The sequence below is a fragment of the Sus scrofa genome, chromosome 15, assembly GCF_000003025.6.
Source record: "Sus scrofa isolate TJ Tabasco breed Duroc chromosome 15, Sscrofa11.1, whole genome shotgun sequence".
NCBI classification, from domain to species: Eukaryota; Metazoa; Chordata; class Mammalia; order Artiodactyla; family Suidae; genus Sus; species Sus scrofa.
The window spans coordinates 89,140,971-89,166,124 of record NC_010457.5 but is presented as its reverse complement, the minus strand read 5'-3'; positions in this window follow the sequence as shown (position 1 = coordinate 89,166,124).

Here is a 25,154-nt window from a genome sequence, read left to right as displayed (position 1 = left end):
TCAAACTATTTAGTAAAATAAATGAGCTGCTAACACAGCTTTTAGTCTACATGTACTATTTTATTGAGCACAAATTTATTAATTTTATTTTCCTAGGCCAACTTCTTCTATCTGTTATGAATGTGAGGGTCGAGAAATGCCAGGTCTGGAGTTCCTGTTGTGGCTCAGCAGTAACAAACCCAACTATATATGTGAGGATGTGCAGATTTGATCCCTGGCCTCACTCACTGGGTTAAGGATCTGTGAGCTATGGCGCAGGTCGCAGACACGTCTTGGATCCTGCATTGCTGTGGCTGTGGTGTAGGCTGGCAGCTACAGCTCTGATTTGACCTCTGGTCTGGGAACTTCCATATGCCATGGGTAAAGCCTTAAAAAGACAAAAAAAAAAAAAAAAAAAAAAAAAAATAGAAATGCCAGGTCCAGGTAGCATACTTCTGTTCAATGGGGTGACGATGTTAGATGTTCTGCCATTGTGTTTTCCTCTATTCAAAGAGTTATAACATCCAAGAAAAAACCACTTAAGTTTGCTATTTAACTTAAAGGCTTTTCAAAAACATATATCTTAATTGCCCTAATTTCCACCTGTGAAGTAAGAATGGAAGTGATGTAAGAGATAATACATTTCCCCACATCTGTCTTGTTCACTTCATTATCCCAAGTTTCTATTCACCAGCTATTATAACTGTTACTGGAACAAAGTAGGTGATCAATAAATAGTTGTTGACCATTTGAATAAATGAACTGATAGGACTCCTATACACAATGGTCAGAGCAACTGTAAAAATAAACAGTAGGAAATCCATCATACAATGTACAACCATGCACTCAGTCTTAAAGAGAAAAAGCCAGTTCCTTGAAGATTACTGAGGAAAGGAGAGGGTCAGAACTATGCCAATAGTAATGTAAAACATCTGTAGGACTCAGGCCTCTGCAGTAACCATTTTTAGCAAAAGTGGTTAATACTTTTTAATTCTCTGAAACAGAGAACAAGCTGAATATTTATATTTCAATACATTGAAGCCAAAAGTTAGTTTGTATTTCATGTTTGGAATTTAGCAGTGATTCAGTGGTGATTGTGGACCTCTTGTGAGAATCAGATACTTGCTGTTGAAATTGTAAAAGTACCTCCATGTTCAATGCAGCTCTGTTCACAATAGCCAAGACATGGAAACAACCCAAATGTCCATCCACAGACGATTAGACTAGGAAGATGTATATATACACAATGGAATACTACTCAGCCATAAAAAGGAATTAATAATGCCATTTGCATCAACATAGATGGAACTAGAGACTCTCATCCTGAGTGAAGGAAGTCAGAAAAACAAATACCATATGATATAAGTTATATCTGGAATATAATATAGGGCACAAATGAACCTTTCCACAGAAAAGAAAATCATGGACTTAGAAAATAGACTTATGGTTGCCGAGGGAGAACCGAGGGAGAACCAAGGGCGAAAATGGAAAGGCCCAAACTGGAAATTATGATCAGGCAGGAGGTTTCTATTTCACCATGTGCAACAGACAATTCAATGAAGACAAGTTAACCTATAGTAAGGAAGATGAAACTGCTTATCCCATTTTTCCTTAGTGTAATAGTAAAATTTTCTTCCAAAACAAATTACCAAGCCCAAGTCTTATTTCTACTACTGTCTAGCTCTTCAAACTGGGTAAAATTAATGAGATCAACTATGTGTTTTCTGAATGACAAAATGAGGATAATAACAATGCTTAATTCAAAGGGTTTTAGAGAAGATTAAATAAATATTTAGTACATTTAAAACAATGTCTGGCATAAACACCTAACACAGCTGTTATTCTTTTCCTCATATTAAAAAATTAATGTTTATCCACAAAATATTCATTTTCCACTTTGTATTGTTTTTATTAATTGAAAATATGTTAACAAAAATTGTTTCATAATTAATTGAGGTTCTAGCCTGTTTTGCTAATAATTTCAACAAATTTATCATTTATAAGGCTTGTGCTGTTCATTTTCAACATGCTCTTTTCAGTTTGTTTCAAGCATTTAAAATGGTTACAGTGTTATTTCTTGTTTTACGGTATAGTAATTCTGTATATCATTTGGGAAGAAACAACACAAGTATTCTAAAATCAACATGAAATAATGCTAAATTGTATACAATGTTTGGACACACATGACATAGATTTAGTGCCAAACTGTAATGCCAAAAAATCTTGTAAAAATGAAAGTAAAAATTTTAAAAAGTGGAGGAGGTTTGGGTGATGTGTATTTTAAAAATTACAACATCCTAATAAAATATAAAAGGAAAATAAAATATATTAGCAATGTGGAAAGAGACTACAAAGGAAAAAATGAGTCAAATAGATAAATCAATTAAATAATAAAAAGGGTGTTTTATACCATGGACAACAAATTGAATGGTACTTTATTTATGTTTAACCCTCACTTCCATATCCTCACTACACTGTGGATTTCATTTTCATTTTACCATGCAAAATTCAGTAAAGGCAACAGGTATCACAGATGAAACTTTTCCAAAAGCTAAAAGCCACATTTATAATGAAGATTTGCCTCACATTTCTACTATTGCAGGTTGATTTTTAAACAGTACTACTCTATAGATATTTTACTGGTTTCAAGCTTAATGTTCCATTAATAACTGAAAGAAAGTTATAACAAAATTTTACATCTACTTGAAAATTGTATAATGTCTTAACATCACGAAGTAACAAAGATTTTTTTTCATACAAGACATTATAAAATGTTTTAACTATATAAAAATTTGTAAATAATAATAATGAAAATGCTTGCACCCATCAACCAGATATTAAAATATTTAATGTATCTCCATATTTTCCCAGAATATTTTTGTAAAAAATATTACTAGAATATCAAACCCTGTTTTTCCACTTCTGAAATCTTTCTCCTCACTTCTTTCCTCATAAGTATTTATTCCTAAAGTCATGGTACATTCTTCCCAAAATTTTATCTTTCTATACATATACATGTACCTATAAACAGTGTGCACTTTTGCTTCCCAGTTTTTAAAGCTTACATAAATAATAATGCACATATCTGCAATTTACGTTTATTTGAAACATAAACATTTATTGACATGCAGCTGTAATTCAAATATTCTTAACTTCCGTGTAGTATTTCACTGAAAATATAGCATTATATTCTCTGTTGATGGGTATTTCACTTGTTTCCAGTGTTAAATGATGAAAAGCAAGGCTGCTATGGATCTCCTAACAGATGTCTATTTGTGGAATATGCCAAAGTTTCCTTTGGAGGTTTACTTATGAATGAAACTGTTCAGTCAAACGCCATGACTTCACAGTCATACTTCAAACATCAACTTCACCAGAAATTGCTAAATTCCTCTCCAGAGTGACTGTAACATTTCCAACACCACCAGTAATCATAAGAATTTCCAATTTTCCATGTTCTTACTGGACAGTTCCTTAAATTTTTTTTGACTTTATAGGTATAATGATATCTACATTTTAATTTAGCTTTAATTTTGTTTTAATGTACTATTTCTTTAATACTACTAAATTGTATGGTTATGATCATATTCATTGCTCAGTTTATTATAGAGGATTTTTAACCTTTTTCTTATGGATTTGTTGAGGGTTATAGTTCCAAATATTAAACTTTACATTTCCTTATGACTAAAATATGAATTGTACTTTTTTCTTGTTTGTAGCTTGGATTTGAGGTTTGAAATCACTGCTTTTCCATAAAAGTCCATTTGCTTTTTATTTTTTGTTTTTGGCCACGCCCACAGCATATGGAAGTTCCCAACTATAAAGTTATACATGTCTTTTCAACTGTGTAATGGTACACATCCTCTAATTACCATTCTGTTCAAGAGTAAACTGTAACTGCAAATTTAGTTTTACTTTATGCATATGTATGTATATGTATGTATGTATATATACATATGTATGCATATTCAGATTTGCTATTTCAGATTTGCCATTTCTTCTTGAGTCAATTTTGTTACCTTGAGTCTTTTGTAGGAATTTTCCATTTCATTAGTTTCCAAATGTATTGGTATAATTTTGGTAACTTTCCTTTATCACTTCAATGTGATGTTCTATTAGTGCTAATTTTTATCTCTTTATCTTGAGCAGTATACTTAGAGGTTTGGCAGTTTTACTTACTGTTATCAAAAAATCATCAAGAAACTATTGTTTCACTGTTTTTCATATGATAAAATTCTGCTCTTATATTTGTTAATTTCTCGCTTCTATAAATTTTGGGTTTAATTTGCTCTTCTTATTCTAAAGTAGATGTTTAGTTACCAATTTTAGATGTTTATTCTTTATTGCTATAAACATTTAAAAACTACAAATTTCCTTATGAAATATTTTATAGCTGAAACCCACAAATTTCTATACATTATGTTATATATTCATTCAGCTCAAAATATTTCAATTTCTGCTGTGTCATCTTTTGCCAATCAGTAATTTACCATTGTTTTATCATATTTCCAAATAGTGTCAGTTTTTAGAGCTTTCTGGGATATATTCAAATTAAATGTATGGTGGTCAGAGAATATGATTCTAATCATTCTCAAATTTATTGAGAGTTGTTTTATTCATTAGCATATGACCAATATTAGTAATATCTATGTGCACACATAAGAATGAATCCTACAGTTGTTAGGTAGAATATCAAGTAAGTCTAGTGCGGTGATGGTGTTGTTTAAGACTTCTACATACTTCCTGATTTTCTGCCTACTTATTCTACCAATTACTAAAATAGGAGTATGCTTAGATGTATCTATTTCTCCTTTCACTTCTGCCAGTTTTTGCATTTATTATTTGATACATAAATATGTATGATTTTATGCTATCCAATGTGACCACACCTCCCTGGGGCTGCAGGGACCATGGCCAGCCAGTTTTCCCATGTGTTTCCTGAAGACACAAGTCCCAAATCATAACCCATACCCACATCCCTAACCCATCTGTCCCTTTCCCCATCTTTCCATGATAGAGCTGCTCCCTTCTATTGGATTAGTCCTATTATCATTATTAAATGTCTCTTCATTCCTTGTTCTAAAGTCTACTTAATCCGATACTGATATAGCTATTCAACAACCTAGTGTTTATATCAAATATAACCTTTTACTCATTTCAGTCATTACTTTGTATCCACAGAGGACTGGTTCTAGGACAGCACCCCCTACACACACACACACACACACACACACACACACACACACACACACACACTCAAATCCACTGATTCTAAAGTTCCTTATATAACCATCCATGGAATTTGATCTGCAGTTCGTTGAATCCATGGGTTAAAAACTTGCAAACATGGAGTGTGTGTCCTTAAAATGTAATTTTGAATGTTTATAGTTGGGGATTGTTTTACTATGTTTTGGCCAACTTTATCTTTTGTTTGGAATATTTAGATCATTTAGAATTAATGTAATAAAAATATGGTTCTGTATCAATCTATCAGATTTTCCATATGCATTCTATTGTCTCATCAGTTCACTAATCCTATTTGTTTCTTATCTTCTTTTTGATTAATAAAATATTTTTAATATCCCTTCATGCCTCTGACAAGACTGACAAAGAAAAAAAATAATACAAGTTACCAATACCCAGACTGAAAGAGGAGATATCACTACATACTCAATATTTGGTAAAAAGATAATGTCATTTATATAAATAACTCTAATAAGTTCAGTGTCTTAAATGAAATGGACCAATTCCCTAACTTCCCCCCAAAACTCAATGAAATAACCTGAATAGTCATATAATTATTTTTGTAGTACATATAATAACTTTCCATAAATAAAATTTCCAGGCCCATATTTCTTTACTGCTAAGTTCTATCAGATTTCTAAAGAAGAAATAACACCAATTCTACACAAGCTCTTCCAGAAAATAAAAGGAGAGGAAATGCTACCATTTTATGAGACCAGAATTACTCTCACACAGAACCAAGACAAAAAAAGTACAAGATAGAAAAATTATAGACCAATTTTCTGCATAGACACAGACATAAAAATTTTCAACAAAATATTAGCAATTTTAATGTCATATGGAAATCTTGGTTCAATAAGAATTAAAAGGCATATGACTGGAAAGAAAGAAATACTCTCCCTACTCATAGAAAAAATGGTAGTCTGCATAAGAAATCCCAAGTAATCTTAAAAAAAACTCCTGAAAATAAGTTTTAGCAAGGTGACAGGGTACAGGATCAACAAGATACTGAGTATATACATATTTATATATATGTGTACATATATATTTATATATAATATGTACATATATAATATTTACAGTAGTTTTAAATATAAATTATTTAGGTCTAAACACTGCAAAATGTCTGTGTAGGATCTATAAAATCCTAATGAAAGAAGTCAAAGAAGAACTTAATAAATTATGTATTGAAGACTCAACATAGCAAAGATGTCAATTCTCCTCAAATAGGGCTATTGATTGAATGCAAACCCAATCAAAATACCAAGTGTTTTGTTTTGTCTTTATACAAATACATATAAACTGACTCTAAAATTTATGTGGAATTGCAAAGAGGTAGACTAGCCAAAACAACTTTGTAAAAGAAAAAAAAAGTTGGAAAAATTAAATTCAGTATTTAAAACAGTGTGGTGTTGGCAAAGAGAGAAAAACCGTTCAATGGAACAAAGAATTCAGAAATAGATTCATATTAATATAGCTACTTTTTTTACAAAGCTGCGAAAGTAATTATACTATAGACTTTTTAACCAATGATGTTGGATGTTGGAACTATACAATATCCATATAGAAACAAAATGAACCTCAATCTAAATAAAACTCCTAACTTATATAAAAATTAACCAAAATTTAAATAAGGATATGATCGTAAAATATAAAACTTACAGAATAAATTATATGAGAAAATTTGATGAATGACTCAAATTGGAAAATCACCCTACTGTTTGGGAATCAAAAGACCTTTAATTACCTAGACATCAGGATTCTGAGGCTGGCTGAGAAGGAAAAAAATCCACCTATTAACAATATAAGAGGAAATATGGTCTGTGGAACAGTCATAGAGATACCAGCAGCTATGGTCAGGCAAGCAGCAATAACAGCAGAGGACTGGATGGCTGCCAAGGAAGTCAAGGCCACCAGGGAAGGCAACACTCAAAATCCAGGAGCAATTAATGGTAGTGGTGCAGCACAAGGGAAATCAAAGCACTAGTCAGAAGCTCTTCTGCAATTCTATCCTTTCTTATCAAGTGATTTGCTGTAGCAGTGATTCCAAGAACCTCAGCTACTAAAAGTGAGACTGAAATTTCCTACTTGGCCAGTTTCTGAGGATTTAAACAATGTGTCCTAAGAAGAAAGACTTAGCAGATTATTTTTAAAATGTCAATATATGGATTCATATATTAGATGAAAAGCTTAGAGAAAAACCTATTTCAATAGGATAGAAATTACCTAATCACTTAACAAAATATATAACATGGACTAGATGGCATATAATAATCTTTATTGCCATACATAAGTAGAAACAATCTCTTAAGCATTTTTCTATCTTCTGAGAAAAGTGGAGTGGGGAGAAAAATATATAATTTTCAAAAATCCCTTTAGTTCCAAATACTTCTACTCATACATTTTTGTCTTTTATTCCTTGCTTATTTTGCCACTGAAAATTCTCATACCAAAAAAATCCTTAACTTGCTTTCATTTTCAAGGTATCATTTCAAATAAATACAATTGTTCCTTATTTATGTGATTTCACCAATCTGAAGTAATTAATTTCAAGGGGCAAAATCAAAATTTTTTTTTCATATGCATTAAATCCTTCTAAAGTTTTAAAGAGTGTATGGGGAGGAATTAAATATAAACATGTAAATGAGACTTTCCCGAACTTTCTCACTCCCAAGTACAGGATTCATTTAGTTCATGATTTACAATGAATGGAAACCAATATATAATAATAAAAAGAAAAAAGAAAAAAAAAGAAATGAGCACTATTTTTGGTTGGTCCCTGAGAACAGAAAAAAATTCTCTTGACAATGGAGTAGCAGCTACTTCAAAAGGTATGTGCACAGTATATTAAGAGCCTAATGATTAAGAGAAAGAATTCAAAGATATTTTTTGCTATTAAAAGTGAATTATGTATGTGCCATCTTCTTGCCAATCTCACCATGGGTTACAATCCAAATCTGCTGAAATTGTAAGGAAGCATGATGACAATTTATTTGAGTTACCATTTTTAACAATGGTTGCTGTGTTATGATGTCAGATATATTTCATCTTTTGAAAAGGGTAAAACTTTGTAGCTTCTAGTCCCAAAGCAGCCACTGCAGTGCACAGCAGTGTGAGAGAGAATGGCAACTGAAAATGGAAAATCTTTCATCTCATCTGTATAACCCAATGAGAATTTTCGTTTCATGGCAAATGAATTCTCAACCAAGATTGAAAATATTTTGTGCTTTCACATTGAAGTTTATTTTAGGTTACTTTTACTTTTATCTAACAATTAGGATAATGCAAATACCTAATTTTTCAGGTGAAACAATCCAGGAAGTCTCTTACTGCCATCTTCACTCATTCTTCAGGCAATCAGGAGAAGAATAAATGTTTCTATCCAGAAGAATGCTCACAATCTTGCCCCTCCAAGAGTTCATGCATACTAAGGGGAAAAAGAAGGAGGGGGCAGTAGATGTGCAACTCAACATCCTGTATTTCTGTTAGGACTTGGCCTTTTCTTTTTCCTTCAGGTGAGAAGCAGGTCCATCAGCAAGTCTTGAGTATGCAATGTACCAGTAGGGTCAGAAGACATGCTTCTACTGCATCAAAATGAGTTGTAGCGGAGGTACTAAAATTTATGAGGCCTTTGGTGTCCTCCTGATTCCTGGCAGTCACTGCCCAGATGTGTTCATCTGTTTGTGTCCAGTTGATGTGTGTGCTCCACTACTTCCCTCTAATTTATACTTAGAGTCAAAATAAGTAAAATATCACCAGAATGAACTTACTATTTAGGCTTATAGGCTTTTACTAATTAGTGATTTGGTGACAATCTATTTTTCTCAGTTCTGTTGGCACATTAGAATAACCTGGGACACGTTTAAAAAATATTGATTCCCTAGTACCACTCAGACATTCTGTAGATAGGGCTTAGGCAGTCTCATCTTTTTAAAAGCATTCCAGGTAAATGAATGCTCAGCCATGGTTGAGAATCTCTGATCCACCGTGGGCCACCATACATAGTTTATTAGACCTGAGAAAGCTAGGTCCAATAATAGAATATTACTAGGACTTCCTCTAGCTTCTTCAAGCTAATAGACTTTTGTGGTCAAATAAGTTGCCATTTTCTAAGAATTTTGAGAGAGACACAAGTCGATATTCCTACTCTCCCACTTCTTTTTTTTTTTGTCTTTTGTCTTTTGTTGTTGTTGTTGTTGCTATTTCTTGGGCCGCTCCCGCGGCATATGGAGGTTCCCAGGCTAGGGGTCCAATCGGAGCTGTAGCCACCAGCATACGCCAGAGCCACAGCAACGCGGGATTCGAGCCGCGTCTGCAATCTACACCACAGCTCACGGCAACGCCGGATCGTTAACCCACTGAGCAAGGGCAGGGACCGAACCCGCAACCTCATGGTTCCTAGTCGGATTCGTTAACCACTGTGCCACGACGGGAACTCCTACTCTCCCACTTCTTATCTGTGTAAACTTGGACAATTGTGTAACTTCTCTGAATCTCAGATTTTTCACATAAAAAATTAGAATAACATCATCTATCTTACTGGAAGGACTAAGAAGGAGTACATTAAAGTCCTAATAAATTGTAAGAATTCAATGTCAATTCTTTCTTTCACACTGTATTGATAATTTGAAGAAAATTATATAAAAACATAGTTGTTCATCTTCTCACTCAACAGGAATTTATTGAGCATCTACAAAATGTACAGGCTCCCTAATCTTCAACAAGAATGTCCTTTCACAAATAGTTGTTCATATTTACTGTTTCTACTCTCACATGTTTCATGTACTCTTCCAACTCATTCAATGCCTCCCCTGCCACTAAGTTCTCAAAATCAATCACTCAGGTCACTAAATTCAATGGAAAAATTTCCTCCTTTTTAATCACACACTCCTTTCAATTTCTTTTACCAAATAATCTCCTTAAATTTGGCCTTTAAAAGTTTAAATTTTTCAAAGCTTGTTTTCAGTCTCCTCTTCCCACTTTACTATTCCTTTTTGGTTGTTCTAATTCACACACTTTTATTCCCAGCCAAGAACTCTTCCCTGAGTGTCAATCCAGCTATCAAACATCTGTCAGCACTTAAATGTCTCAAGTCAATCTCAAACTCCACATATCCAAAATTGTACCTATGTTCATTTCTCCTAAATGTGTCCATGATTTCTTTAGGCCAACAACAAGAGAGACATCCTTTGACACGCCCCTCTCATTTACCCTCCATTCCAATAAACCACTAAATCATATTAATTTTATTTCCTAAATATTCCTCCAGCCCATCAACTTTTCTCCATCTCCACTATCGCCATCTCAGCCCATTTCACAATCATCTCTAGCATACACCAGGGCATCAGCCTCCTATCTTGGGTTTCCACAACCACTCTTGCTCCCCTCTAATCCATTCTCCACAGAGTGTGTTTGTCAAATATGCAGAATTAATAATGTAACTCCTTGGATAAAATGTCCTAGAGGTTTATCATTGCTTTTAGAATAAATGGAAAAAAAAAAAAAAAAAAAAAACGACTGCAAAAGCTATGAGGACATTCTGGATGACTTTCTCCCTGTCTGATTATTTAGCCTCACATCACATCCATCTTTCTTCACTCACTTTGCCCTAGCCAAAAAGCCCTTCTTTAACTTCCTCTAATTAGCAGTTTTCTTTACCTTAGGGTCTTAAATAATATATTTCTACTTCTTGGAATACTCTTTCCTGGTTCACTTCTGCCTACTTAACTTAAAATTATTTTTCAGATGTCATTTCCAATATCACTTTTCCAGGTAAGCCCTAGTTGCCTCATTATAACCTCTCTAGTCCCTTCTGTGTTTTCCTCATTTACTTTCACTGTATCTTATCAATGATGGCTTTGTGTGATGGCTTTATTAATGTCTTTCTCTATGTAAGCTTCATGAGGAAGAGTATATCAAACTTGTCATACTGACCCAGAAAAAAAGCACAAAATGACTCTCAGGCAATGGATATTTTTTCAATGAGAAGTGTACAGATGAGTAAATATTCTCCAGAAATATATATACATTTAAAATAATGAACAATTCAATATTCATAATACTATAAACTATCAAAAGGAAATAGATAAAAAAGAGGACAATAGGATATTAAGTAAAGAGTTACATACACCAGATAAACAGCTTTTAAATTTTTTAATGTGACAACAAAAGTTATGTCCTGATTATATACGCATAGCACACATATATTCATTCAAGAAAGACAAGCGCATTTCCACACACAAAAGCACATAAACAAATACAGCCAGAAACAAATATTTCATGAAGCAATACTAATCTTCAATAAATTACATTTTCTTTCCTATCATTTTCTAATTATTCTATTTGAAATTTTTAGTGAAGGCAGGATATAGTAAATTGATTTCATGGCCCATTATAGATCTCAAAGTTTAGTTTAAAATCAGTGCTCTAGAGAAATGTAAAAAGCACCATGGAAGAAGGACTTCATCTAGGTTATTAAAGGATTTGGATAGGGGAAAATAAGAGATGGGCACTTGGGACAGAAGCAGCAGGCAGGATTTGTTTAGAGGAAAAGGAGGATAATACCATGATTGGAGATAGGTCCTCTTAATATAGTAGATAAATTAAGTAGATAGGAAAGACATATACTTTGATGCTACTTACCATTCAAGATGAAGAACTTTATCTTGTATGAAAATAGAAGATTTTATAGCACCAACATGAAATAATGAAAGTGACTTTTGATGGAACATGATGGAAGATATTATGAGAAAAAGAATGTATATAATATATAACTGGGTCACTCTGCTGTACAGCATAAATTAATAATACATTGTAAATAAACTATACAAAATTTTTAATGTAATAAATGTTTGGAAGTAGTGAGAGTGAGTGGAGAAAGCAGATGTTCAGAGCTGCTCTTGATTTGAGATATTGAGATTCTCTTGATTGGCACAGAGATTGCAGGGATGGGGAGAAAGAAATCCATACAAAGTTCAATAATGTCCATGTTTTTCAATCCAATGAGCATATTATCTTTTAGAAATGTCTGATAGAGCTTCCTTTCATCCACATAACTTACATCTCCACAGAAATATCTAACAGTGATTTCAGCCTTTAAAGGGGTCAAAATATAGCCCTTGGTTTTCGTCATCAAATATCTTCTCACAATTTTCTCCTCTATGTTGCCATCAGCTCTATTCACTCAGTTACTCAAGGCCAAACAAATAAACTCTCTTGGATTTTACATTCTTTACCACCCCCACCCTCATTTCAGCTATTCACTAAAGTGTGACAATCCACCCCAAAACAATTTATTCTTTATCATAGTTCCATAGATCGACAAGGCTGACCCTGGACATGGTGAATTTGGGATATTGCATGTGATTATAGTCAGAATGCAGCTAGGACTAGAGTCAGCTGAAGACATGACAACACTGAATAATCCAAAATTGTTTCTTTAGTTTCATGTGTGATGCTTTGGCACTGTTTGGCTTCTCTCCTCCTCTCCCCAACCATCCTCCCCCAATCTCATCCTGTGCTTTTTTTCATCCCCCAAGGCTACTTCACACAGTAGCTGGCTTTTCTCACAGAATCCTAGTCTTCTATAGCAGCTGACTTTCAAGAAGCAGGAAGCCAAACCTGACAGGTCATTTAAGGGCTATTCCTAGAGCTTTCACAGCATCAGTTCTGCCATAGTCTCTAAATAGAAGCAGTCACAGTAAAAACCCAGATATAAAGCAGTATAGAACAGACTCCAGTTCCTGATGGGGGAGTGACAAGAACACACTGCAAAAGAGCATGTACAATGGGGAATGGTGTGACCATCTTTGAAAAATATAATCTGCCATTCCCCACACTATGCTTAGTCCTTAGGAAAAGTTCTTCTCATTCTCCAAAACATACCCCTAATCAATTCAGAGTCCATTCCCAGTATTAATACCCAACCCCATACCACTATATCACAATTAGACTCAATTTAATACCTCATAATGAGTCAATTTTCATACTCTATAATTTATCCTCTATATAATACAGTTGTCAACATGATACAAACTTGTCTATACTTATTGCTACAAACTGTATCATTCCCCCCTCCAAAGTTCACATAGTGAAGCCTTAAACCCCAACAGAATATATAAGTGGGATTATAAGAGTGGGGTCCTGATCTGATGCAATTTATCTTCTTATAAGAAAAGACACAAGACGGATTGCTCTTTCCCCTTCTTCTATCTCCTTCCCATGTACACGCATATGCACTAAAGAAAGGTCATGTGAGCAAGACAGTGACTCTCTACAAGCCAAAAATGAAAGTTATCACTAGAAACCATATTGGTTGGAGCTTTGATTTGGACTCGCAACCTTCGAAACTGTGAGAAAATAATTTTTTGTTGATGAAGCTACCCCCAGTCTATGGTATTTTATTTTATGGCAGCTTGCGAAGATCAAAGCATTCATTGTCTCCAATTCTCACCTTTCATTCTATTTTTAACTTACTCATTTTTTTTCATCACTCCACCAATAGCCTTTCCTCAATATCACCGTGATCATCAATTTACAAAAGTCTATTTTCAGTCCTTATTATTTGACAGAATACTCATCATTGAAATTGATGGTTTCCAGACTGTACTCTATCAATGTTTTTTTTGTACTTCACTGGCTTACCCTTCTTGGTCTTTTTCTCTTATTCCTTTTGACCTCCATGACCTTTGTAGAGGAATATACCAGGTCTCAATCTTTGGATATCTTTTCTTTATACTACTCTTCCTTGATGTTCATGTCAAGGCTCATCATGACAAAATGATAATAACTATCTAATAAGGCTTTGTCAGTATTAAATGAATATATATAAAGTACTTAGAAAACAACATCATGTATTATAACCCCTATATAAATGTTACTACCACTATATCAATATTATTTTTCAAGGTTTAAATACCATTTACATGTTGACAACTTTCACAGCTATTATTTCTCCACTAGCCTTCTCCTTTAAACTTCAGAACTGCAGATAAGCTCAATTAATTAATTAGAGAGATCACTACTTCAGATAGGATCATAAATGGTAACTCTGCAAAAGCAGAAGAGCATGCAAAATATTTGGAAATGGAGTCAGACAGAAAAGTCACAATACTTGTTGAAGTAGAAATTCTCTAATTGCTTCCTTGTTCATAGCAAAGTAAGAAGCAAGGTCATCAGCAGAGAATAAGGATAGAAGAGGAGGAAGTGATACAGATTTGAGGAGGAAAGAAAAGGTATCAAAGAGTCCTTTGGGAGAATGGACAAGCAGCTGACTAGAGCAAAATAGGTTATTTCTTGCAGTGTTAAGAGTTGCCTTGATGTCTGTGGTTATTAACATGAATTAAACAATATTTTTATGTGGGTTTTCTCTAGCCATATTCAGCAGTAAATTTTCAGGCCTGGAATAGGCAGATGGATGGATTTAACCAGAGCTGCAGTTAAATCCAATAACAGAGAAAGAAAAGACAAAAGCATTGAGGGTCTGAGCAACGGAATGGTTATAATGATTGAACTGTGAAATCTAGGTTGATCACACTTTAATATTTGCCTCATTTAATGCCTTTGCCCTTGAATTTTATCTGAAGGTTATATTGTCACTGATATTACCTGTCCATTGCACTAACCTGGCATTTTTCTTGCCTTTTTACTTTTAGTAGTTCTAGGTAACTTGTTTTTGAGTCTCTTACATATAATTATAGAATTTAGAGCAGTAGTGATAGTGGTGGGATTTCAACCCAAGAAATTTTTTTCTGTCTAAAAGCAGTATTTTCTTCTATCAGGCTGTTTCCCTTTAACAGATGAAATAAACATCTCTCCAGAAGCATTTATAAGTTAGAGATGATTTAAGTTTTCTCCTTTACTTACATAATTGTTGTCTTGTGACCATTTAGAGCTCTAACTTTGGTTTCATCTTTTGAATCTCAAATGTATAATTTTTTTTTTTTTAGTTTGCTACAACTAGATGGTGACAATTTGGGATGTCAAGATTAAACATGACTATTATCTGAAAGAACCATTAGACTCAGATTTAAGAAGAAAAGTGGTTTTTTTTTTTTTTTGGTTTTTAGAACTATAATCTACAAGATAACAGGTCCAGTTGCCATGTCAAGTAGTATGAAATAGAGCCTGGATGCTATAGCAATAGTTTTCCTGAAAGATTGCTGGCAGAGACTTTTCTGAACCAGCATGTCCACCTAACTCAGAAGTCTTTGGAGCAGTGTCTAGTGTCTTCACTTTACTCAGCATATCCTCATGAGGAATGTAAGCTAAAAGGGCTGGTCCCACAGAAATCTCATTCTTTATGGACTGTGGCAGCAGCGAACTCTTCAAAAGTGTTTGCAAGAACACCGTTTGTTCATACTAATTGTCCATGGCTTATATCTGTCTTCAGCTCCTGTTAGAGTTTCCTTGCCTAGTTTCTAATGTTAGATCCAGTTTTATTGTTTCTATTAAAACAAGTGTTGGCATTTCAGTGGCAGATGGAGAAGATAAAGTTAAATGTATGGGCTCAGACATTCACTGTAAATTAAAAGTGCAAGATTAAAAACAGAAAAAAAGTCAATGAACTCTGCAATGATTAGTCCAGGTAAATTGGAAGGAAGACAAGCCACTGCCAGAAAGATGACACGGAGGGTATTTAATAGAAAATACCTAGTTTTGTTTTGATGACTACAAGTTCTTTCTAGGAAGACTATGCAGTCTATATATAACAAGTACCTCTTAGTGGAGGAAGCATTCTAATCAATCATACAGCTGTAATAATAAAATGGCTGTGCCTAAGGGAACAAACAATGTAATAACATTATGAGCACTGTATTGTACTTAAAAAGCCTGTGATATATTTACAAAGAAATGCCCTAGAAGTCTGAGACAAAAGAAGTCGGCAATCAGAATCTAGGAGAAGCAACATTTTGTTTATGGACTTTGGAGTTCTAAGTCTTATGTATGTCTTTTATCTATTAAAATGTACTTTAGTGAAATGGTATTAACTAAACAAATTGCATAGTTTAATGGATCGCATTATTTTTAAAGTTTGCACAGTTTAAACTCTTTTGCAAAAGACATCATTACAAAATTCATGAATTCTACTTTTGAAGTCTTAACTGGTTTATTTTGGTTTTAGTTTCAAACTTTGTGATAGCTTTTCAAGGTCTATTTACAATAGCACACTTTTTAAGGAATGAGAAATGCCACTACTATACAGAGAAATTTCCAGAGATTTTGGGCAGGTATTCAAAACATAAGTATTAATACAAATATTGACTTTATATTTTGTTGAACATCTAGATTTATTGTCCCTCAAGGCAAATATTGACCTTATCTTCCAGGTCAATAAATCTCTATGTTCAGTGCAACAAAAAGTCAATATCAGTATCATATTCACTTTCTCATAAAATAACTACTTCTATTCATGCTGCAAAGATCAGTGTTTAAAAACTAATGCTTATTAAAAGGAAAATGTACATAAAAAAGTTAATTGGCAAATAAAAGCTTAGAATTTGTTGGCTAAACAAGTAAATAATCCTAACATGAATCTAAGATACCTAAGCTTTTATATTAATAATTTGATTTACAAACTATTTTCGTCAAGGAGAAACAAAAACCATTATAGTCAGTAAATAGAATAGGAAGGAGAAGAATTAAGCTTGTGGTGAGAATTTAGATAAGCTTCATGGTATTGCTGCCTTAGCATCCATTTTGTTTAGCCAAGAGAGCCATAGGGGCCTTAAGCTAACATTAGCTTCCCAAGCAATCACATGCCTTAGATAAAACCTGTAGAGTCATAAGTAAATGTATATTCCTGGCGTGATCTTAAGAGCCCTGGTGATAGTCTTTTTGCCTCTCCCCCATACCCACCCCCAAGCCCTTCCCTCTGCTGTCCTTATCTAAGATGTCCAGAGAGTTTTCTTAAACCCTGCTCTTTTGGTTTTAAATTGAGCAGTCCAGTCTTGGCTCAGGAACCCAAAATACTCCTCCCACAGACCATGACAAAGGCATATGCCAGAGGTCCCATCATTCTCGCCACCTGCAGCCTCCAATGACTTCCCTATAGGGCTGCTTGAAGCATACAGTATACTTCCTTTAAGACCTGTGGTCAGAAAAGATGCTTGATATGATTTCAATTTTCTTAAAGTTACTGAGGCTGGATTTGTAGCCCAGGATGTGATCAATCTTAGAGAACGTTCCATGTGCACTTGAGAAGAATGTGCATTCTGCTGCTTTTGGATGGAATGTCCTATAAATATCTATTAAGTCCATCTGGTCTAATGCTTCATTCAGGGCCTGTGTTTCCTTATGGATTTTCTGTCTGGATGATCTGTCCATTGCTGTAAGTGGGGTGTTAAAGTCCCCCACTATGATTGTGTTATTGTTGATTTCTCCTTTTAAGGTTATTAACAGTTGCCTTATATATTGTGGTGAACCTGTGTTGGGTGCGTAGGTATTTAAAATTGTTATATCATCTTCTTGGACTGATCCTTTGATCTTTATGTAATGCCCCTCTTTGTCCCTTAAAATATTCTTCCTTTTAAAGTCTATTTTGTCTGATATGAGTATTGCTACTCCAGCTTTCTTTTGATCCCCGTTTGAATGAAATATTTTCTTCCATCCCCTCACTTTCAATTTGTATGTGACCTTAGAAGTGAAGTGGGTCTCTTGAAGACAGCACATATATGTGTCTTGTTTTTGTATCCATTCAGCAAGTCTATGTCTTTTGGTTGGGGCATTTAGTCCATTAACATTTGAGGTAATTATTGATATGTATGTTCTTATTGCCATTTTATTAATTACTTTGGATTTGTTTTTGCTGCTCTTTTTTCTTTCCTTCTTTTCTTGTTCTTTTCTGCCTAGAGAAGTTCCTTTAGTATTTGTTGTAAGGCTGGTTTAGTGTTGCTGAATTCTCTCAGCTTTTGCTTATCTGTGAAGGTTTTGATTTCTCCTTCAAACCTGAATGAGAGCCTTGCTGGGTAGAGTAATCTTGGTTGGAGGTTTTTTCCTTTCATCACATTGAGTATATCATGCCACTCCCTCTGGCCTGCAGAGTTTCTGTTGAAAAATCTGCTGATAACCTTATTTGGGTTCCCTTTATGTTATTTGTTTCTTTTCCCTAGCTGCTTTCAAGATTTTCTCTTTGCCTTTAGTGAAAAAGGAAGCAAGAATATACAATGAAGAAAAGACAGGTTGTTCAATAAGTGGTGCTGGGAAAACTGGACAGCCACATGGAAAAGAAGGAAATTAGAACACTTCCTAACACCATACACAAAAATAAACTTGAAATGGATTAAAGATCTAGACATAAAACCAGATACTGTAAAACTCTTAGAGGAAAACATAGATGAAACACTCTCTGACATAAACCACAGCAACATCTTCTCAGATCCAACTCTTAGAGTAATGACAGTAAAAACAAAAATAAACAAATCGGACTTAATTGAACTGAAAAGTTTCTGCACAGCAAAGGAAACCCTAAACAAAATGAAAAGACAACCCACAGAATGGGAGAAAATTTTTGCAAATAAATCGACTAACAAGGGATTCATCTCCAAAATTTACAAACACCTCCTACCACTCAATACCAAACACACAAACAACTCCATCAAAACATGGGCCGAAGATCTAAAGAGACAATTATCCAAAGAAGACATATATATGGCCAAAAAAACACATGAAAACATGTTCAACATCACTCATTATTAGAGGAATGCAAATCAAAACCACTATGAGGTACCACCTTACACCAGCCACAGCGGCCATCATCAAAAAGTTTACAAATAATAAGTGCTCGAGAGGGTGTGGAGAAAAAGGAACACTAGTACACTGTTGATGGGATTGTAAATTGGTGCAACCACTGTAGAAAATAGTATCGAGATTCCTCAGAAAACTAAAAATAGAACTACCATTTGATCCAGCAAATCCCACTCCTGGGCATCAATCCAGAGAAAACCACGACTCGCAAAGACAGAGGTACTCCAATGTTCATTGCAGCACTATTTGCAATAGCCAAGACATGGAAACAACCTAAATGTCCATCCACAGAGGAGTGGATCAAGAAGGTGTGGTACATATACACAATGGAACATTAATCAGCCATTAAAAGGAATGAAATATCAGCATTTTTAGCAACATGGATGGACCTAGAAATTATCATGCAAAGTGAAGTCAGTCAGACAATGAGACACCAACATCATATGCTATCACTTAACATGTGGAAACTGAAAAAAGGACAGAATGAACTTCTTGGCAGAACAGATACTGACTCACAGACTTTGAAAAACTTATAGTTTCCAAAGGAGACAGTTTGCGGGGTGTGGGGGAATGTTCTGTGGGTTTGGGATGGAAATCCTATAAAACTGGATTGTGATGATCATTGTACAACTATAAATATAATAAATTCATTGATTAAAAAAATTTATAAACAGAGCTGTGAGCAATAAACTTTGCTCTTTAAATTCCCCATGTTTTTTCATTGAATTATCTGACACTCCAGAGCTCTACTTAACAATATCAATTTAATGAAGCTACAGCAGTATATAACTTTGAGTTTTACAAATTTCTTTTATAAGATGTATTTTCTCCCAAGCTACTTATTGTTAGGTTTTTTTTCCTAGCTATGTATCTTCAAAAATAAACTTCTGCTATATTAAGTTGTTGATAATTTGGTGGTTGTTAATTTAGCACAACCTTGCTTATAATATTATTACAGTAAATAAAAGAATAATGGTAGATTTACTAATTTTATGTAGTTATTTAAGTTAAAATAATTTCTTACTTTTCTATATGCAAGATAGTGAATCTTTGTGCTGACTTCCTGCAATTTTATTTTAAACTTTTTCTGATCCCAAACTTTTAAAATAAGTAGTTTATATTATATCCTGTGTGAAGTCAGAGTTCCTTAACAGATATCTGAGGAAATGAATGGAGAATCTTGGGTTTATTTTGTCTTTCAAGGAAGACAATTCAAATATCCAGTGCGAGCAACAGTCATCTCCTTAATAAGGAGATCACTAACACCATCCAATAGATGCCCATTGCAAACACTAAAACCGTTCCCTTACACCCAATTCTCATATCTTCCTCCCAATAACGGAAAGGCTATTCTTCCCCCTCCTCTGAGATATTAGGTGTGGACAAGTGATTCATCAGAAAACGAAGTATATGTGGCTGGCACACATCATTTACAAATGGAAGGACCCACCTGGCCTCACATAGATGGTGGAGCCAAAAAAGTGAAAGCCTGGATCACTGAGTATGCCAGAAAAGCTTGCATGGATGGTCCCCCAAACCCATGGTGGGCATGCACTAATAATAAAGGGAAAAAAGTTATATTCAACTATTGATATGGAGGGGTGAGGAGGGTAACTACTTATTACTTCAGCATAACCTAAACCACTGATACCTCTATACTATCTAGCAAAATGTTCAAGGAATCTAGCTAGCTCAAGGCATAATTATTAAGACTGTTTTGCAATAACAGAGTCAAAGCAGTCATTGTAATGCCTTTGTTACTGATTCAAAATAAAGACAAAAAAAATTTTTTAAAGGAATACAGCCTGCCTCATTTATGAAGTGTGAGTCACTATTGCACCCTTTCACTTTCTTCTACCTCATTACTAAATTATTTTGCTTTCATCTCTAAAAATTTCTCTTTAAGTTTTGCCTTTACCTGAGGTGGCCAAAGGCCAACAGTTTTCAATTGTAGTTCTCATTAAAATTCCAAACATGATTTCTTCTCCTGTCACCTAATTAAACAAGTTCCCTTTTTTTGTGTGTATTCAGCAATAATGCTGTCACTTTTCTATATACTCTACCAACTATAATTAATTATTACTTTATCTAGAACTTAGTGGACTATAATTCTTCAGGCCAATTTTATAAGAATTATGGTCTCAACAGAAACCTAATCTTGAAGAGATTACCTTGCGCCATCATTATGAGTCTCTCTATAGCAGTATATAATCCTATCATTGAATGACAATGCCTTTGGATCTTGGCACTCAGCTACATAAGTTAGTGGCAACAATATTGAAAATGGCAGCCCATTCTCCTCTCAGGGTGACAGCACTAATACAGCTGCTTCTCTTCATTTGTGCTCTAGAGGCTGACTCAGGAGATGGTATGACAGAAAATCTTGGAAAAGGAGTTTATCACAGAGTAAAGAAAGGAAAGACTCCCACTATAATGCATTTTCTCTCCTTGCCAAACACTCTATGCCTTTTGTCTCCCTAGAATGAGGTCTCCTAGGTAATTTTAGGGTGCTGAATATGGAAAGGAGAGACCTATGATCTTTATTATCCATTTGTCCTTGTCATTTTCTCTTGAAAATTATACTCAAAGTCTTCTGACCTTCGAAATTCTTTGTTATTTTTCTTCATATTCAGTAAAATTTCCTATGCTTGTTTCCTGGAATTATTTCTCATTAAAAAATAAAGTAATTAAATAGCATCAAACTAATGAACTCATTTCTTAGAAAACACCTAACCGAAGCAAAATAAACTGAGCTGCATCTCCTAAGATAAAAAACTATTGCTTAACTCCACAAACATTTATCACCTCCATGTGTGTGTGTCGACATGTATCAGTATGACCGTGTATACATGCTACATATTTAAATACTAAAACCAATTCAGGAACTATTGCTTTATGTATAGATCAGTGACAAAAATTACTGTAACATGTTATTTAATCCTCTTATTGTTCCCTGCATCATTTTAGTCTCCGCAGTGATGCTGCAAAGAGGAATCCTTTCTAATACACCAAAAATCACTCGTCCTTTTTAAAGGCAATTAATAGTTTCTGTTAAGAAAATCCCTTGACTTAGGGGCAAATAGAAATTTGTAATGCCTTTGAAAGATGCAGTGAGGTCAGATTTATTTTGTTACGTTGGTTTGGTTTTCTCTTCTAGTGCTTTCATGCAAGGTTTAAACACAGAAGATGTAAAAACAATGTTTGAGTGAGAACACTTTCAGGTACCCTGACTCCTACATCTTTCCTCAGTTCACAGCTGGAGATACTTCATTCCCACTCAGCCAAGCCCCAGACTTTAGATTTAGTATATCTTTAAAAAGCGAAAATTTAGTTTAGTGGATTATGCATCATTAAATCAACTGGTATTTCCAGTTCTAATTTGATCTCATGTTACAGACATACATTCAATTGTCATTAATTTGCTTCCCATCTTTTTGCCCAGAAGGCCTTATTTTAAATACCTGCCTAGTACTCTACTCCTTTTCATACCAAGACCCTATCTTGCTATTGCAAAAACTTTTAAATCTCTATACAACTCCCAAATTCAAGTTCAGCAGAAGAAAGAACAGTCTGCAGACAAGCAGCAACCCATCTGTCTGTGTCACTCAATACTGAATGCTCCTAGAATGTGCTTTTCTCAACTGCCTTACCTGCCCATCTATCACTTAGCATTTCCAAATCATTGCTGATAATGAACTAATACCTGGACTGGTACCATACACTCCAGGAACAACTCTTCAGCCAGAATATTACACTTCTTTATACCTACACCTGACATAACCCACCACTTTTTCTTCCCAAGTGCCAGCTCCACACTAATGAGGATATGTCTCAGTACTTTCAGATTTAACCTGAAATACTTACAGTCTCTAAAACACTGTGCACTATTCCTACAAGTTATTATCACTAATATTCTTTTTTAAGCTTTATTTCTTTTCCAAAGATCAGAAGTATATTTTATCTATTTATGGCATATAAGAATATGGTATTTTAAGTGTAATGTGATATTTCTTATTCAAATATCATGTGAGTACCAATAATACTTCATAATCCTGATCTACTTTTTACTGTCATTTTGGATAAATACTTTTCTAGAAGGAAATTGACTAATTTCTATTTCCAGCCTCAACTTATTTAACTTTTTATCTCATCATAATTGGATAATTATTATAATCATATTGTGATAACCAAATACAAAGTAAATTTTAGTAAGATTTTTCTTGTTCTGATCTTAATAAGAAATACTTTCCTGTACTTAAGATTATTTTGAAAAGTGATAATAGAGACTGAAAACACCAAGAATATTGTTTTCTGTAAAGTCCTCTAAAACAAGAATAAAGGTGTTCTCTTGTCTTTGTGTTCCTTTCATGAAGTATCTTCTCACTTTGTTTCAAATGCATATGGAACTGTAAAAAAACAGTACCAGGTATTGCTATAGACTCATATTTTTCATAAAATCATCAGAGATCATCTCAGATTTTCAACAAATGCTGACTTCTCACCTTGAAATCTAAGGTGATTATGCAAGGTAACATCCATATACTTTCTGAAAAGCCAAGATGGTACTCAGAGAATGAAAAATAGAAAATCTGAGAACAGAATGCTATTTATTAAAAATTACAAAAAAACTATACTTAAATATCTACATGTCCCCTAATGCAAAACAAATATGGTGCAATTTCATCACAAAAGAATATATTCAAAGATTCTAACCTTTTTATCAAGTATAACAATTTGTTAATGACATATACTTATTACTTAACAATCACTTACCATCACTAACTTTTGGTCCCCTGAAACCAGCTGTTAGTCAATGCAATGAATTTGCTGATGGCAAGACTTCCATGAAAAACTAATATTTTATGAGTGTCTACTAAAAAATATCTCCCTTTGCAAAAGAAAGGCAGAAGCCTCACATGATACCTGAAATGGATAGATTGATAGGTTTTTTACAGAAAGTTACAAGGAGAAAGAAGAACAAGAAAATGAGATGTATTTTCATTACAGATAGATATGGTCAGCTGGCAGCTTTGAATTTTGATCTGAGGCATGGTGAAGAGAACAAAGCAATAAAGATGATACTAGGAGTTATCTAGGCAGCACTGACAGCTAAAAATTCAGGAAAAAAATAAATGGGTTTTTCATGAGTCAGAAAGTGAAAATAGAAGGTACCCTAAGTTATATATAGGCCCAGAAAAGTAGGGTTCAGGACCTAAGGAAACATAGCATTTGAAGATGATGGTGGTCAGAATGTTTAAAGACAATATTTACTCAAAATAAGCCATTGCATTTGATGATTAAGAGATTATTGGAGACATTTAAGATAGCAATTTCAATAGAGTAAATGTGATATCATCCTATACATCTCTCTAATGTGACTTTGATTATATCTACATAATTATTTATATCCCTATATATCCACACATGGAGTGTACACTAATTACTGTTAGCTCACTTATATCTGTATTTCTGTACATATATCATGATTCAAAGAGTGCATACAACATGGGCTTACCACTCAATGAATTTTCAAAGTGAACACACTCATATAACTAGCACTCAGGTGAAGAAAAAGAACATTACTGACTACCTACAAGCCCCAAACCCTTCTCCCTCTTCCAGTAACTACCTTCCACGCAAGGGTAATCAGTCACATGTCATATTAATTCCAGAGCAGTTCACAGCCCTCGGAACTAAACAAACTCATTTAGAGTATATGGACTTTGACTAAAAAAGTTAGGAAGGGAAGTAAAAAGGAGAGAGAGAAAGTAAAGAAAATGAGTGTACACTACACTATCATGACCGCTTGCCCAATATTTATAGTTTCTGTGTCATGCTGAACTTGAAAATAAGCTCTAGGAAGAGATACACCAGAGAAAAGGAAAATACAATTCTTCTCTTAGTGACAATTTTGTAACCCTGAGCCACCTAGTCCCATTTGAGAATAAGACCAAAATTATGGAACTACTACATAGAAAAAAAACAAAATATTAGAGTTAATTATTTGAAATATTTATTTAAAATAGATAACTTCAGATAGAGAAACTCACATAGTATGTGCTAAAAACACACACAAAATTAGAAAATGTAACTGGGAATCCATACTTGTCACCCTGGAACTTGCCAATAACATTGTGATATTAACTTCCAAATGCCCTCAAACCTCCAGACCATCACCCTAACGACAC